Here is a 16,226-nt window from a genome sequence, read left to right on the forward strand (position 1 = left end):
TACATTAGAATCCCAAACAACAATGGTATGCAAATATTTTTTTTCTTTTTAGTCAGTTGCCAATTTATTAAGCTTTAATTGTGTTCAAGATTAGTTTCCGCATTAAACTGGCCTGATATCAATGTTTACTTTTTGTCATGTCTTCAGTATACGACCTCTAAATATCTTAATCAATTGTGTCACATGGTGAAGCTCCTTAGAGGACTGCCATTAATGTTATTTCTTTGCAATTCAACTCCATCCTTTGTCTTAGAGCTCATGTATTGTTTGCTCTTATGTAAATGAATTGCTTTTTCACTTTCACGCCACGACACATCACAAGCAGAGCATGTAAACCAGGGCGAGATCCTCTGATTAACTCAATGTAATTTGCTTCAGCTGTGCAGAATACATTTCTGATCCGAGAACAGGGTGTGTTAGTCAAGGTGTGCATTCACACAATGAACATTGTTAAGCGATTATTCTGGCTCGTAGTACCACATCTGGAGTAAGAGGTAGGAATCTGGGACTTTGTGTCACATTGCAACTTGAACCTTGTGATTTAACACGAGCTGTTAATGAGTTGTAGAGTGAGTGTTATTGTGAAATTGCATTAAACGCCAGGGCATGCAAAAGAATAATTGAGTAATACAGCGGCAAACAGCGGTTGTGCTCAGTTTTTTTGAAAAATAAACAAGGAATGGAGCACTATAAACAAACTTTTAAAGCATTACAGTAAACTATGAACTAGATATTTACATTTTCTGATGAAAATATGAGTCAAATCTCACTCCTAGGGCATTGCTTAAAGTGCTAAAGTGTTTTGTGTTTAAGTCAGTAAAGTCCACCATCCACATCTCAATGGCTGTTTGCATCCAAAGTTGCTAAATTAAATTATGCGCAAGGTTGGAATATCAAAAAGAACATTTGCAAATATGGTACCGTTTCCATCGCATGTATTAATGAGAACAAAAATGGTCACTTCCTGACAAATTGGTGCAAAATATCTGAAATAAAAATGCAAGTTGCTGCAATCGTTGAAGCCACTGTGGCTCGTTTTTCCTACATCGTGCAGATGAAATACAATAAACGCTGTCGTATTGTCTTGTGTTCGGATGCCTGGGGTTTGGTAACTGCTTTAATGTCAGACACTTCTGAGAGGGAATTAAAGGTGCAATGTGTAAGTATCTATTAACAGAAATGCAATATGACATCCATAACTATGTTTTCAGTGGTGTATAAAGAACTTACTTAATAAACCGTAATGTTTTTATTACCTCAGAATGAGACATTTATATCTACATAACCGCGGGAATCCCCTTCTATGAAGGTCGACATATTGTGACGTCATGTTTCTACCGTAGCCGACAGCGAACAAACAGCGTTACAGAGCGCGTTTCGTCACAACCTTGAAAGAGAAGCCGCAGAAAGCTAGAAGCTAGCCATAAACACCGTGAGTAGTGACTTTTCCCTTGTCAGTGGTGTAAAATATGTAGTTGGATTGTTTCGTGTAACTTAGTTCTCCCTCGCTGTGTTATGGCTTTGCTATGTGGGGATAAATGTGCTGCACGTTCGTGAGACAGCTGATTAGTACTCTTGTCATTGACCGTAAAACAGTAACGTTACAGGAATCACCAACCAGTCGATCTTGGAAGCATTTTAAGTAGATCGCGAAGAGTTTTCAAAATCAGAGAAAAAAAACCTATTGTGTGTAGTAAGTGGTGTCTAGGGGATGCGGAGACGCGCGCGCTGTACAATCATGCCATTTTTGCCGGCATGATGGCTTTGTAAACTTTATCCATGATGTGGTTTATAATGGACTGTGGTACAGAAACAGTGACAATGTTACACACTCTTGGCTTACTCTGGCTATTCTCTGCTGTCTCAGATGACGATATGTTTGTCCAGTTTCAGGCACCGTAGCTTCTTCGAAAGGGAGGGGTGAGCAGTGGGCTGAGCCCTCAGTCCGACTCGCAGCCGAACCGCTAGATGTCGCTAAAAATCACACACTGCACCTTTAAACCAAATCAGTTTGATGACAAACTTTGGCTCAAGCAAAGAAATTGGTCCGCTGGTTAGTCCGGGTATCCAATCAACATTATTGTTGAGGCAAAGTCATGTGAGATTTTTTTTTTTTGCACATTAAGGGATTTATGTTGCGTTCATGCCATTTGTCATGTCATTACCGTAATTTCAAGATGAAAACACATGGCGCTCTGGTGGGAGCTGTTCACGTGCTTCGGACTGGAAATTATGCATTTCTAGCAACACTATCAACTCCTAAATTAATGCAGCAGTCAGGTGGTACTGCAGTCATGTGATACAAGTAAGAGCTCCACAAGTTGTAATTACGAGCTCTACGAGGACGAGAAGTTTTTTTTACAAGTTGAAATCTTGTAATTAAGATCATTACGATGTGGCGTGAATGCACCTTTATGCTGTCTTCTTATCGGATGAGGAGTGCCTCTATTCACTCCTATTAAAATGCTTGGAAGAGCCAGGATATTTTTTAATATAACTCCGATTGTTTGGCTTATAAAAAGGGTCATATACACCTAGGATGGCTTGGGGGTGAGTCAATTATGGGACCATTTACATTTTTGGGTGAACTAACCCTTTAACAGAACCCTTTAAGGTTCTATATAGAACCTTTTCTTCAAAGAGTGTGTCTGGACTGGTTACTTTGAAATGAAATGCCAAAGTACATCATTTGAAGAATCATTCTTGTACGTAGAACAAGCTGTGAGACAAATTGCACATGAAAGTTTAATACTTATATCTTCGTAAAATGAATTCCTATATATCTCTGTTACTTTATCATCGCCTCCATTCTTTCATATTCCTTCCCCGTCTTTCTGCTCTTGTCACTGTTTTTTTTCTGTAATGGCAGTCACAGTGCTCAGGGGCTCTGGAGGTATTTCAGAAAAATCAGAGAAATCAATCCAACATGAAACTGAAGGAAAACATCTAATGTCATTGAGCAATAACTCTCTCCTGCTCTCCTGTCAACGACTAACCTCAGAGCGAGAGCCTAGGGTGTGTTTGGCCTCTCGGTCTTATCATGAGACTCGCACACACATGCACAACTGCTCTTTTCTTCAGCATTTCCAGACAACTCCATGTGTGAAGGGGAGGGAGTCTTATTTGGTGGATTTTCCAATTGACATTTAAATTATTTTGCAAAAGTGTTTAATTTTGTCACATTAGATATTTAAAAAGTCTAAATGTGTCCGAAATCGCAAACTCATAGGTACTTATTTTGAATAAGTAATTACTTAATGCCTGCTAAATAAGTATGTTCTATATAGTATGAATGTGTGTAGTATTAAAATGTAATCCAGACGTACTACATTCATCATGTTGTCGTTATCATGTGACCCACCAGCATCAGTTGTGTCGCTTAATTGACATTCACAAATCCTCTCCCGTGGCCTCATGGGACAGTAAAGTGTCCATCGAATGAAAACTTCAGAATCTTACCGGAAGTAGTATAGGTAATACAGGTACTTTTTGCCTACTTTTTTATGAGTTCTGTGAATTTGGACATACTACTTTTGTCACATACTGTTTTTCACCTACTATATAGTATAGGGAAGTATGTGGACTGCACATGTGCATTTGTAGATAGCCTAACAAAATGCTTTAATGCTATCTGAGCATAAACATCATTAATGAGACTGTTGTTGTGAAATTTCATTGGTGATTTCCAATATGAAATTTAAGCGTAAGCTTGGTAAACGGCTTTGGAGAATTTGATGTTTCTCCATTCAGAGAGATAGGAGCTGCACTTGCATGACTGAAATAGCTGCCCGAGAGGCGTTTCAAAGATGAACGCAGAGTGAAATGACTTGCCCGAAAGGGACTTTGATAATACAATAAATTCATAATGGATAAAGTCACCAAACAATCAAATTAATCAAATCCTGTTCGGTAAGTAAGATGTCACACTTTCATTGCACTGTGTGTTTCAGAGTAATCAGCTGTGGCTTCCTATTTGACATATAAATATAATCAGAAACATTATGCTTAAACACAAAGAGACAGAATGTTGAATACAAAACCGTTTTGATGTCCTGTTTTTCTTCGTGCCCCATGCACACATCTCATTATATTCTTTAACTCCTGACAAATATAAAGCCTTGGATTAAGAAGTGTTTGAATCCACAAACAATTCAGCCCTCAAAAACCAATGAGCATGTCGGTGGAGGATCATATTATGCAAATTTTCTCCGCAATATCACTCGAAACAAACAATACGAATAATCAACTGCTAGGTTACAGTCTCGGATTTGATTACTGGACCCTTAGGCCGTGCACTGGCCAGGAAGAACATTTAACACACTCGAGAAGACTGAACACAAGCACGGCTCATATCGCACCCAGTGTGTGTGTTGTATAGTCTCCAAGGCGGAGTGTTTATGGATTTCACACTTGGCTTGTGCGAATGCTCCGCAAACTGTAAGCAACTCAATTTGAAGATCGCCTTCTGCACCGGGGCCTTGGCAGAACTAACTGCCAATTATATATCCAGCAATATAATTTGTGTCACATTAGAAAAATCTCATGGCAAAGTGATTAGATAATAACTTAACATAAATGAATGAGCCAGGGTTCAAATTATTTCCTGTCATGGATGCTGAAAGCTAAATCCAGTGAGTGGAAATTAAGTCAACCAAAGTGTGAACATTTCTCCAGCTTTCCATACGGCACAACTCTCCGATGTTATAGGCAGTAATGAGGACGCAGTTGTTATGTGCAAATGATGAACACAGCGCTGGAATGGCCACCGATATAAGTTCAGCGTGATTTTCCCATGCCAGGAGTGAAGGAGCAGCCATTACGTGTCCAAATTACTGTGAAAATCGGATCGAGCATTTCCAGAGCATGTGAATTTATCCAGAGTTAATATAGCAGTGCACGGTTTTGTAAAATCTGTCATTCAAACCCTGTGGTACATGGAGTTTGTACACTGAGGGCGATCAGACGTGTCCAGTGGGCCTTTTACGAAACACCGTTGTGTGCAGATAGATCAGAGTCATTCATCAGAGTTCCTGTTCGAAAAGAAAAAGAAAGAAAAAAGTTTAGGGCAGACCGTTTAGGAACAATTAAAAGTATTGAAAGTGGTAACAGAAAAGAAGTCTTAAAGGGATAGTTCACCCCAAAACATTTAATTCTGTCATAATTTACTCACCTTCAAGTCATTCCAAACCTCTATGATTTATATTTCTGTATGTATGAAGATATTTTGAGGAATGTTGGCAACCAAACAGTTTTCATAATTGACTTTGATTGAATAAAAATAATTAATTAACTTTTTTTTATGATAGGTGGGTTAAATATACAATTTTCGTTTTTCGGTAAACAATCCATTTAAGATCATAATCATAACCTTGCAATAAACCTATTTAAAAAAGATCTCAGATTTGCATTGGTATATGTGTCTATAATTTTTTTGATTTTTTTTTTAAATAACAGTTTTAAATAAAGTCAATGGATTTATTTTAAGTCATTTACAGTAACTTAAAAAAGGATTGGCTAAAGGTAAAATTACATCTTTATTGAATTTATCTAATTTTTTTAGTTATCTTTTCTGTCAAAGGTTATGAACTCAACACTAAACATTGCACTTTAACATTTAAAATATTAATATTTTACAATCTCAATTTACAATTCATTCAGATGAATTATGCTTTAATTATGTATTGTTTCCCAGTAAATATATATATATATATATATATATATATATATATATATATATATATATATATATTATATATAGGATAGTTCACTCAACTGAAAATTCAGTCAAATCATTTATTTATCATTTATTCCAAACCTGCATGACTTTCTTTCTTCCAAAGAAGATTGATTTTGTTTGTTTTTTGTTGTTGTTGTCGTTTTGTCCCTGAAATGAAAGTCAGTGGGGTCAAATGTTGTTTGGACCCCATTTAGATTCAAATTATATTCTTTCATGTTCCACAGAAGAAAGACAGTCATACAGGTTTGGAATGACATGAGGGTGAGTAAATGATGAGTAGACGATGACAGAAGTTTCATTTTTCATCCCTTTAAACTCAAACAGGTGGCATGACATGCATCTATATATGACAAAAATGCAATAACATATTTAAATATCATTTTTAATTTTAACATTTTAACATTATAAAAAATAAATAAACAGAGCAATTCCAATAGGGTCCTCACACTATCGGAGCCCGGGCCCTAAAAAAAACTAGCACAAAGTTTCCTAAAGTTTTTACCTGATGGCACGTTTTGAATCAGTTTCCCCAAACATCAGCAAATACATCCACAGAACCAGTCAGTAAAACATCGCTAGACTATATCAAACACAGTTCCACACGTCAGGCCTAGTTATACCCCGACAGTTTGCACTACACTGATTACTGATATTAGCCCCCAACGCACAATCATCAAACACACATTCAATATCTACATAGACACGGCACCTTCACTGCAGGGGACGTGTAAACTCACCATGTGGAAGCAGGTTGGAGCGTTAAACGCAGGCATATGCACCAGTGAGGAGTCTTGCCCTGATCTCACACAGTTGACTACACTAGAGTAGGCCACTCAATGGGCTGAGAGAACTCCCATAATCACGGTTCACACCCGGCCTGCTAATGCTAATGACTGATCTTCCATTCACGCTGACTGTTGATTGCACAGGGACAGTTTGAGTTAGTGCTGCTAATGCCTGTGCAGTTCACCGAGAGAGTAATCAGTCAGAGATATTAACGTTAATCGCATTTGCCATGCTAACCTGCCGGTCAGACACGCCAGAGTGTTTCCCTGAGGTCCTCTGGTACCAAATATAATATGGTACTGCAACACTAAATATTAACCATTATTTCTCCCAAACTACTCCCATGATAAGGCATCATTTACTCATGTTTATGTTTCTCTAAACCTGTCTTGACAGTTGAAAACAAAGACAATTGACAATAAATGTACTAGCAGCTTTTTTTCAATTACAAAAATGGGAAATTCGAAAGCATCATAACTATATTACATAGGCTACATAATACATAATAGTGTATACATAGTCCTTATGATTCATGCATCATATTTCAAGTCTTCCGAAGCCGTAGTTTTGAATAGGAAACAAACGAAATGTAGCCTATCTTTTATTCACTTATTCAAGAACTGGATGCAAAGTGATAAATCAAAAATCAAAGTGATAAATCACCAATTATAAATCATTAGGCCATTTTTGTTAATTGAATAAACTGATTCATTAAAAGGTCTGATTAACTAATCAAGTACTCAAGTAGATTTAGTTTTAAATAGTTTTCTGATGGTGCTTTTTTGAGTTTGCAGCTTGATCCCAGCTATCAAAAATATGTTCTAAGAATGTTTTCTCTCAATTTTCATGAAGTAAAAATAATTTAAGGACATTCCATGAACGTTGTTCTCACAAGGTTTTCTCTTTACATTATAGCATTCATTAAGTACAAATCACATCGTAATTACGTTCTATGAACGTTGTACTCAGTAAGTTTTATGATAACATTATGAAAACATTAAGCAAATAATATTAAAAGTACATTCCGAGAATGTTATTCTAAGAACGCTTTCTCTTCTTTTTATACTAACTATTAATAACATTATAAGACTGTTCCAAAAACGTTATTTTAAAAATGTTCTACTAATATTTACATAACTTTTTAAGAACGTTAGTGAAAGTGATGCACATTCTGTGTTAGCTGGGATCAATCCTCATTCACATTTATTGCAATGAAAAATATGACCATGCAGAATACTCTTAAAAATCCCCTTTTTAAAGTCTTGTTAGTTTAAAACGACTTTGTTGATGGGGAGTCAATTTTAAGATGACTGATTTCATTTCTAGGCAAACTATTCCTTTTAATATTAAATAATTTTTAAACATATTTTCTCTTTTATAGGCCTATACATGCAATATTCACATAGACATGGCCCATACTGAATGAATTCAAGGTCAACAAATCTTTGCAGATGTTAGGTGTCTTCAGGACACATCATAGAAAGAGAGAGGATACTAGATCTGCGTTTTCACAACACATTTTCTGACTGAGCAGACATTCTCCCTTCTTCATCTCCTTTCACTCAGGATCAGAGTCGCAGTGGAAGTCAAACCATTCTATACATGACAAGTGTCACAGATGGGTCACAGTCAGAGAACCATGTTTTCCTCTCAAAACAGCAAAAAATAAATAATAAGAAATCAAAGAGAGGGACTGAATGCGGAATTTAACTTGATATGAAATAATTCTGAGGCCTATTGGCCTACTGACAAAAAAACAAAACAATGCTGGGAATGTTAATAAAATCCATTAAAATTTTAGCCCTTTTGAAATTGACATAATTTGCTTTGCGTGACTCAAAAGCTCTAAGTTTTAAAACAATCAATTTATTTTTAATGTTTTACTATCATATTATTGGACAACCATGTAGGCTACGATTCAATAAAAATGTCAGACTCACAAGCGATTCGTTCCCAAACCGGATATTGCTACTTTTCTCATGAACGTGCCAACGAGAGCGATTTCACCCAGTCTCAGAATCAAGGCGAAGGTTGAAGACTCAACAAACAGTAAATTCCTCTTCTCTTGTCTTATCTTCTCTCTTTTAACAACTTAAATTTCTCTTTCATTTCTTGAGGCTTGACCAGCAAAGTGATGCTGCTATGACAGTGTCGGTCAGTAGGCGGCGCTAGAGGACTGTTCACTGAGTAACGTGGACATGACTAATAGCCAGTGTAAATTATAAATGAATAACAATAAAAATATTTATTTTAGTCTTTCAGTAACATCATAACATTAATCAGTGCCACCCTTTTTGTGCTTAACTTAACTAAAATAAATAAAAAAGATTCAGAGAGATTGTCCCACATTAATATTTCTGCTCTCATGACTTGATTTAATTATTATAGCCTACATTTTAATGTTCCCCTCAGTGCACATACCTAGACTTTCAGACAGTTAATTTATAATTAGAGGGAATCTAGGTGCATGCTGTTTAAATCAATGCTTTTGTGCTCTGATGAGAAAAACATATTAATAGGCTCAGAATGTTTGTAATGGCCAGAATATAACTTACTTGGAGGGAAGCCAGAGTTACTCTATTTAGTGCTGGAATTATTTATTTATTTATTTTTTAAATGAGGAACATGTTAACCTAAAAGTGTGATACAAATGTGAATATAGAGACATGAGTGGTTTAAAAAATATTTTTATACCCAATGGAACATGTTTGGATAAAAATTTCTGCTAAATTATTAAATGTAAATGTTAAATGAAAATGTCTTTCTTAGCTCAAGTTACTTTAATATGACATTCTCAGTTATGTTAGCTAAAATGTTTCTCATAAAATTATTTTATTAAAATTACTTTAACTGTAAATCAATAATGGCTGCATATGTTTTTCATTTCTAGTTTAGAGTATGATGATTTTATAAACATTTGGTGATTGAATAATTTATGAGAAATGTTTGAGTTTATATTGTGATCTCTGATTTTTGATGACAAACTGTGGTGTCTTGGCAAATCTGAGCACAATTTGAGACATTGTTAAGATCTCTTCTGAACTCTAAATCACATATGTGAGATTAATATTTTATAGGATACAATTTAGCAAATGATTTGATTAATCACATCTAATATATTACGTATTACAAACACACACATGTATGATATTTATGCAGAAAAATAAAAGAATGTAGACCTTACAATGTGAGAATGAATCTAGTTTGTGCTTGTTTGGGTGGATACGAAACGTCTTTTTCTATAGTGGCAGTGTTTATTATAGTCCACAGACCTCTGACACCCATCTGACATCTCCACCACCCATGAAATCCTTCCTCTGCTTTTGTTTGTTGTGCCTGCTATGACTCCCTGTCCACAGCCCCATGAGTGCAGCCACATAAAGCACCCCTGACCGGTTGGGGCTCTGCCCCCGTGGGTGAAATGGCAGGGCCCAGCAGGGTGGACGCTAAAGTTGCCCAATACTTTCACTGCTGATTCTTCTGGTCCAGCAGTTCAGGCACCACTCGCTGTGAGAGCGGTCTTCACTTAAAGTCAGTGTTGCGAGGACATTTATGAGGGTGACATCCACTGGACTCAGCACAGAGTCAGACTTCAGTGGATTTACCATGAATATGAAGGGCTATTCCATCAAAATGATTCAAACCAGGGCTCAGATTCTGTATGTTAATGGGATTCAGTTTGTTAATGACATGAATTATACCTCAAATCATGCCATTTGTTTAGGAGAGGTGGGCTATTGCTTTTCTAAAGGATCAGACTTTATTCACATTTGTAATACTTGACGTTTTAGATTTGCAAATTTAGATTTTATTGTTTTATAGATTTAAGTATTTTTAGGATTCTGTATTCCCATTTCGTTAATTTAATAACAAAATGTCCATATGTGAATAAAAGCCTAAAATCTGTTCATCTTAAAAAATATGATATACAGTATATTAAAGTGGCTTTGATATAACCATGGCTGTGTGTTCCCATAGTTGCTGGAAACATTGTTTTCAGTCATAATTACTTGCATGGATCCTCAATGCAAATCAATCAGCATTTTTAGAAATCCAGATTCAAATTCTAGACATACCCCTGTGTCTGTGTAAGCTGTGCCTCTTGATATTCAATGCCGATTTATGCCAGCCTCCAGCCACAGATTCACTTTCCTGCAGAGTTTAGCTCCCAGTTTCACAGATGAGGCTTAAAGGGACAATGTGTCGTTTTTTAGGTATTTTATTATCTAAAATCAATATTTTTATTCATAAATATGTCCTCAATGGTATACAAACACCTCTGCCAATTATCTGACTTATCCTCGTAAACAAAGAATTTATTATCTTTATATACATGTGACGGGTAGGTCCACGGAGGCTTCCATGTAGTTCCGCCATCTTGAAAAACTATAATATCAGAGAGGGTCAAAAAGTACTAGACCAACGCGTTTCCACAACAAGTTTTCGTTCAGAGCCAGCTGAAACTGAAAGCAGCAGAAATGGAGGACCAGAGCAGAGCAGTGAGAGGCGCTTGTCACTGCCCCGGCAACTCAGTCAGTAATTTATACTGTAACATTCGTTTGTTCGTTATGTCAAAGTTGCAGTTTGTTTTAAATAAGTGCTTTTAGAAGACATCCTGTCATAGCTTTTTGGCACATAACAGCTACCGTAGATGCAACACGCATTAGAAAAAGCGAGGCGCTGGATAGCACAATTCGTTTGAATCCAAAATACAATTTCACCGCTTGATGGGAGAAATTCCTACACAGTGTCCCTTTAAGGAGAGCGTATGCATGGTCTGCGGAAAGTTTTTTTATAAATCCCAATATATACAAGGAAAATTGCGTAAGCATATTTCAGTGCCCATTTTGTGCATTTATGAATCAGGCAGCTGGAGAGGATGGAAACAGAGGTCTTTCGTTACAAGAGTTTTTGCATGTGTTTGGGTCTTGGTGAGGTGAATTTGTACATTCCTTAAAGGGGTGGTAAAACACGATTTCACTTTTCTAACTTTAGCTAGTGTGTAATGTTGCTGTTCAAGGCAAAGGGAGATATTTTCTTTTAAAGAAATCAATTTCTAAGGACTACAGCAAACGGCCGGTAGGGAATACACAACATTTCCTCCAGGGTTGCTGACATCACTAACCCCAATATTTACATAAACCCCTCCTCCGAGAATACTAAATAAGGGGGCGAGGCCATTTTTGCTTTGGAGAAGAGTTGTTGTGGTATACTAGGCTGTTGTTGCCGCAATGCCGTCAAAACGCTGTTATTTTCATCTGGATTGCAGGTCCACTTTGTTCAGCCTTCCTAGGGATGGGGGAGTTTGGGATCAATGGTTGAAATTTATTTTTAACTCAGTCCCTCATAATTATTACCCAAATCTCACTCTCTTTGCTGAACATTTTACGGAGGAAAGCTTCAACAATCTTCGCAAGCTCAATGTAGGATTCGCACAACGGCTTGTGCTGAAAGATGGAGCAGTTCCAACTTTAAGAACAGAAGCTGTTGTTTACGAGCCAAAACCTGTAAGTATAATTTATTTTTCGTCGATGTGTTTTCCTGCAATAGTTCGTATTGTTAATTGTACGTTGCAGCAAGGAAGTAAACAAATGACAATGCTGTTTGGCTCTGCAAACCAGCTTGTTAAATGCTCATTCATACTTAATGTTACAAACTTTTTTTTAAATCTCAACAGCGAACTTGGAATTAGTGTAAAATTCTTTGATTAGAGCTTTTATGTATTGTTTATTTACATGCTTGGTTATCTACAGGCATGCTAAACATGGTTCTGTGTTTGATTTGGCTAACTTACTGTAGTAACGTTAAAGCCAATGTTTAGTGTTCGTTTTGGGTTAATAGTGGATAACTGAGTGGAGCGGGTGACCGGTCTAAGATGGCGGCCCCGTGGCTCGTCCGCGCCAGTAGGCAGTAGCGGTCGATAGGGCGTCTAGCTCTATATGTCGATGATAACCGCACTATGCAAGTTTGCCAGATCGGGTAGCGGATCTGTAGTTCGAATGAGACATAAGAAACTACAAACATGACTTGCTTTACGGCGAGCGTTACAATAGCCGATAGGTGGAGTTTAAGGCAAGTTTAAAAAAGTTACTTAAATGCTCTAATTGAACTAAGGCCTAATCCTAGCTTAGTAACTTGTACCACGTGATCGCTGTACCACCTAATTTTTTGCTATACGGGTGAATGCAGCGTTTCTTCAACCCTGATCAAACACACCTGAACAAGCTAAATGAATGTCTTCAAGATTAGGCTACTGTAAAGTTACAGGCAGGTGAGTTTCATCAAGGTTGGAGTTGCCCAGACCTCCTAGTTACTTCAAAAACGCGTTTTCAAAAAGCGATCTAAATCATTTTCACAGCGTTTGTTGTGTGACTCTGCAGATGTTTTGATCCAGCGACACGGTTTTTCATTTTAGTTTTGTGTGCCTCGTTGTCTGCCCTACCCAACTCCCTAATCTTCCGGCAGAGTTGATTGTGAGTGGTGAGGATGACGACAGCTCGAGTGTACTACCTACCGTTGAGTGCTGTTTTATTGTGTCTATCTGCATGTTTGAGCACAATAGACGCTGCAGTCGTAGATGAGAAGATATTTTTACTTCCTTACACACCCTGAAGGACTGCATAAATAAGTGCCTTACAAATTTGACTTTAGGCACAACTCTTCACATTGTTTTACCAAGAATTCAGTACAGACGTCCAGTGGAAGATGAACTTTGTACGTTGGTTTAGTTTCAATAATAAGCGACGCATAAATCTGAATAACTGTCTACGTTTATGCATTCATTTCGTTGTACAAGTAAAACCCATACAATCACTAATATAGGCGTTTTTGTTTACTGTAAATCAACATTAATGTTATTATATGACTACAAAATTGTTACCAGATAGGCAATCCTGAATTTAAGCTTTTGTTTAATGTTTTGTTTTCTATATAGGCCTACAATATAACATGAGGAGCTAATTATAACCTGAAACTTCTGTTGTGTAGCCTATTTAAATGCTTAAGATGAAATGCGGGTGGCCATGGGGATGGCATTGACAATTTTCAAAGACATACAAGTTACACCAGTAATACAACATAATAACTGATGTAATGTTTTCTATCAGCATTGCACTATTACTCACCCTACTAGAGGTTGTAATGGCACTCTCAGCCTTTGAAACTGATTGATGCAGTTTAGTGATAAATTGTAGATTTCTAAGCTTTGATTTTAAGCTGACAAAGTGACGCCTTTTTTTTGGTGAGTTTCAATTAACGATGGATGCTGTAGTAGGTCTCCCAAAAGAAACCCTGAAAAAATGGTGTATAAATAAGTTTTAAAAAAATCAGAAGTTCCTAGTAAATTGCAAGGAAATAGCAAGTGATGCATTCATCTAAATGTGAAACTGAATATTCCTGTAAAAACTACTCCAATCATCTTTGACGGCTTTCTTTTGTACAGTGAATTAGACCTTCAGTATTCAATTATGTGGTTTCTGTCATGTATCTGTATAACAGCAAAGCCAGGAGAATGTCCAAGCACAAACTCTGGAGCAGGAATGTGTGCTAAGATGTGTTCATGTGACAGTGACTGTCTGAGAAATGAGAAATGCTGTGACAATGGATGTAGACATCAGTGTATGGCTCCATATACAGGTGTTTGTTATATTAGTGTTTGAGAACGATAAAATCAAACAAGACAAACTTAAATAACAAGAAATCCGACGCAATGTCAAAAGTATTCAGCCAATAGCACTGCAAGCACAGGATGGGTTTTAAAAAATGAATAGATGATGATTAATACTTTAAGTGAACCTTCCAATTTGTGTTTTATGCTATATATGAGACTGAATGGCACTAAACGGACTGACTAAAGCTGATTATCTGTATATGTATCCATGCAGTGAAGACAGCAGCCGAAACGTTAACGCCTGCAGCTGAACCGCCGAATACTCTAGTCATGCCTACAGTCGAAACGCAGAATCCTCCAGTGACGCCTACGGCACAACCACTCAAGCCTGCAGCCGAACTGCCCAGGCCTCCAGTGTGTCCTGAAAACGTTCACCATACTCACGCTGATGGCCAATGTCCTGGCCCTATGGTGCAGTCCTCCTTGCTATATGGGGGGTAGAATGTGGCCATGCATAACTGCGCTGTTTTAACCAATGGATGTTTGGATGTCTTCCCTGTTTATCACCAAATAAATCTCACATTTATGCAAGATGACTTGTGGAAAAACAATGAAAATTGCTTGATTTGATGAGTTGGTGTTTTTGTTTGCACTTAAATTACCTTAAATCTTTGTCCAGAAGTTAATGCGTATGAATTTAACAATCTCACAGCAATTCATAACTATTTAACGTTTTGCTTAAAGGTAGGGTTGGCAACGAGACTAGCTTTGAAAGCATGAGATTCCACCCTCCCTTCAGAACATCTCCAAAGCCACACCTCTTTCAAAACACAGTAGGTGGCTTGTTCGACTTGAGCTGGCGCTGCACCGTGTGATCGGTGAATGACAAAGAGAGAGCAGACGGCGGTACTTTGATGTGATAAACTGATCGGCCTGTGCAGTGCCCATTTCCAAGTCGAACATGAGACTGTTAAATTTTGCCTCTGCATTCCCCTTTTAACTTAATAAAAAAATGAATATGTGAATAAAAGCCTTAAATCTGTTCATGTTTTTTTGTGTGTGTGTGTGGCTTTAATATAGCATGGCGGTGTATTCCCTAGTTGCTGGAAATTTTTCAGTCATAATTACTCCAATGGATCCTCATTGCAAATTGATCATTATTTTTACAAATCCCGATTCAAATTCTAGACATACCCCTGTGTTTGTGTATGCTGTCTCTTGATATTCAATGCTGATTTATGCCAGTCTCCAGTACAGATCCAGTTTCCTGAAGAGTTCAACTCCCGGTTTCACAGACGAGGCTTAAGCTTGTCCTATACTAAAATGCATGTTTGAGCAGTTTTAACTGAAAGACTTGCACTGGCATATCTTAGAATATGTCAGTGTCATTGTTTTCACGACCCATCTCCCACACCTAGTTCTAGGTGTAGACACCAAATCAGGAATGTCCTGCTCCTCTAATTCCTGAGTGACAGGGTACACCTCAGTGAATGTATCCAAGGACTGATCTTGTGTACCACTTTTATCATCCTTAGGTGATGCTTGCAACAGTCCCATGCTGCATATTCACAAGGTAGGACCGTGTAGCAAAGTGACTGGCAACAATCATTCCTAATTCTTTAGCATCAGACACCAGATTTCTTCTCCTGGCTGTAGTGTGCTGAGTTTGCTAGCTCTGTGATGTTTATTGAAGTGCTCTGCATCTGTACTCTTTCTTCCCTTCTGTTTTGAGAAAATTCAGTAACTCAAGATCAGTATCAGGGAGTGCTGGATCTACCAATGATGAGAGTGTGGGGACAGTTGTTCGCAGCCTTCTGCCCATAAGAAGGTGAGCTGGGCTGCACCCATTCTGCAAGGGAGTAACTCGATATGCAAGGAGAGCAAGGTAAGGGTCATTGGCTTTCTTGCAAAGAGCCTTTACTGTCTTGACCGCAAGTTCAGCCTCTCCATTGCTCTAGGAAAATTTAGGGCTGCTAGTAACATGGACAAATCCATACGAAGCAGCAAAGACTGAAATGAGTGCCCAAAGAATTGTGGCCCTTTGTCTGTAACCAGCGTCTCTGGAACTCCATGACATGCGAATATGGAGTTGAA

The 16,226-nt window shown here is 37.6% G+C and overlaps 1 long non-coding RNA gene across 1 annotated transcript; it reads left to right on the forward strand.

The window, feature by feature from the left end:
- Positions 1–434: 434 nt before the first annotated feature.
- LOC143736572 (uncharacterized) lies at positions 435–14,623 on the forward strand. Its single transcript, XR_013203485.1, has 3 exons — positions 435–494; positions 14,021–14,158; positions 14,412–14,623. It is a non-coding gene; the product is annotated as an uncharacterized LOC143736572 (long non-coding RNA).
- The last annotated feature ends 1,603 nt before the right edge of the window (positions 14,624–16,226 follow it).

Source organism: Siphateles boraxobius, unplaced genomic scaffold (genome assembly GCF_051911475.1).
Source record: "Siphateles boraxobius isolate OS27281-9 unplaced genomic scaffold, OSU_SipBor_1 130, whole genome shotgun sequence".
Taxonomy (NCBI): domain Eukaryota; kingdom Metazoa; phylum Chordata; class Actinopteri; order Cypriniformes; family Leuciscidae; genus Siphateles; species Siphateles boraxobius.